This window comes from Sinocyclocheilus anshuiensis, unplaced genomic scaffold (genome assembly GCF_001515605.1).
Source record: "Sinocyclocheilus anshuiensis isolate Anshui unplaced genomic scaffold, SAMN03320099.WGS_v1.1 scaffold2119, whole genome shotgun sequence".
NCBI classification, from domain to species: Eukaryota; Metazoa; Chordata; class Actinopteri; order Cypriniformes; family Cyprinidae; genus Sinocyclocheilus; species Sinocyclocheilus anshuiensis.
The window spans coordinates 116,172-118,527 of record NW_015538049.1 but is presented as its reverse complement, the minus strand read 5'-3'; the positions used below and the strand labels follow the sequence as shown (position 1 = coordinate 118,527).

At 43.5% G+C, this 2,356-nt stretch overlaps 1 pseudogene; it reads right to left on the bottom strand.

Moving 5' to 3' along the window:
- Positions 1-2,356, bottom strand: part of LOC107681762 (uncharacterized) — a 20,013-nt pseudogene extending 17,657 nt beyond the window's left edge.

Sequence of the window (2,356 nt, the reverse complement as noted above, 5' to 3'; positions counted from 1 at the left end):
CTACCCACGGGCGGGGGAGGAGCGCGGGCCGCGACACTAGCCTTCTGAGCTCGTCTCTGATCCTCAAACAGAGACGGGCCAGGACCCCTGGGCTGTTCGGGCTCAGACCTGGACCTTCGTGGAATGAAGGTTTTGAAGGCCGCTGAGCGCCTTCGCCTCCCTGAACTTTTTGACCACCGTCTCAACGGAGGTACCAAAAAGTTCAGAGGGCGAAACCGGGGCATCGAGAAGAAAGCCCCTTCCTTTCCTCCCGATGTCTGCCAGGTTCACCCACAGATGCCTCTCTGTCACTACCATAGGATCTGCCCATAGCAGAGGCGGCCTGCTTAGTAGCACGGAGAGCGAGATCCATGGTGCAGCGCAACTCAGCTACCTCATCGGGAGTAAGGCCCTCGCCTTTATCCAGGTCTTTCAGCAGGTCAGCCTGATATGCCTGGAGCATCGCCATCATGTGCAGCGAAGCGACAGCCTGACCTGCTGCTGTGTATGCTCTGCCATTCAAGTGAGATGTATCCTGAAGGGGCTTAGATGGCAAGAAGGGAGTCTTAAGAGAGGACGTCTCACCCATAGAGAGATATCTGGCCAGCGTCTCTCTATAGGGGCAGCTTCTCATAACCGCTTTCGCGCATCGGCACTGGCCCCTGGATCAGACAATGTTAATGAAATAACATCATCCTCCAGCGGCTCACTCTCGTCCACAGCCGACAAGCGCGAGAGGCAAAACCCCTCTTTAAACTCATCGGCCAGATCCACTTGCGATCCCCACGAGCTCATTTTCCTCCGTGCCTCAGCAGCGGCGAGTCCTGAACCGCGGGAAGCAGATGGCTGCCCCTCTTTCCTCGAAAAGAGAGACAAACGAGAGCGGAGCTTTTTCATTGGAAAATGCTCGCAGTGAACGCCTATTGCCCTCTTGAGGACATCGCGTGCGTGCTCTTCGCCCAAACAAACAATGCATAGATCGTGTGTGTCATCAGGTGTCAAATAACGACGACACGGATGCACACATCCTCTAAACACTTTGCTAGTGCTCGCCATAATGATAGGAATAGAGATCGCTCTTACCACGGAATGCACGCTTCAAACAAAACAGTCAGTGAAGACGAAGAAGAGAATGACGTGTTCTCCCGGCACCTAGTTATACTATAGTCGCACCGGTAGTGACGTCATGGGCTGTCGCCGGCCAACTTGTTGTTGGTGTTTTTTGAATATATGCTTCAGACATGGGCCACGACGAGGTGTTCCCCATAGCGACCCCTAGAGGATGCAGTTCGAAGTTCCCTTGAAAGGGATCCTCAGTTGATCTCAGCCTCTTTATGCTAGTAAAGCATATAATATGAACTTCTGTCCTTTGCTAGATGTGGTGCATGGGTTATTAGGTAAGTTTTCTTAACCACATTAAGACATCCTGTTAGAAGGCGTCTTTATTTGTGTTCATTGTTTGTATTCATGTATATTTGTTTTTGTTTTGTTTTTTCCGAAAATATCCAATACGAAATATCCAGTGTTGAAGTTGATTTGTTAATGTTAACTCTGTTGACTGTGGTCTGTATTTCCATTTTTTAATACATGTTTTTGTTTTTCTTTTGGGACAGATAAATAAACAACTGACCAACAAAATAGATTGGTACACTTACACGTATATAATTTCTGATTGAGCCCATGTTAACAGACCGTGATGTCACAATTGATAAAATTCACTTTACAGGCCAAATGAAAAATGTAGATGCAATCACTAGAAAATGTAGAGTTAGAGAGGTCTGACATTTTTTTAAGTGATTTCAACACAAATATGCTTTTTTTATTTTCTATTTTTATCAAAATGATCAAATTAATACTCACTGTCTTAGAATTCAGTGATATAATTAGTGGCGTGAGAAATCAGTATTACCAATAATGTCTGTATGTATGTATTTATTTACTTGTTTGTTTGTTTGACCATTCCATCCATCAGATGACAACAAAAACAATTGTTACACATCACTTTTGAAATTACATTTGTATTTACTTATTTTTATTTTATTTTATTTAAATTTGTATTTACCCTTCTATAGAAAGCAGGTTGATTTCAGCTTACCTGGAATTCATGGTGATCACCGGACTAAAGGTTTTCACCTCACAGAAGAACTTCACCTGCCTGTTTACAGCAAAACAATTAATTACTTTCTTGAGTGATATGATATTTTGTAATTGTAAAATTCTGTATTATGTATTAATTTACATGTGTTACAGCAGAAGTGTTACAGCAGAAGTGTGGAATATTTTTAGCTGTCACAACATTTTTGAGAGACACAATTTAGCTATTAAACAAATATAAACATATGTTCTTACACAGCAGCCTCTGCATTGAGTGTCTGGA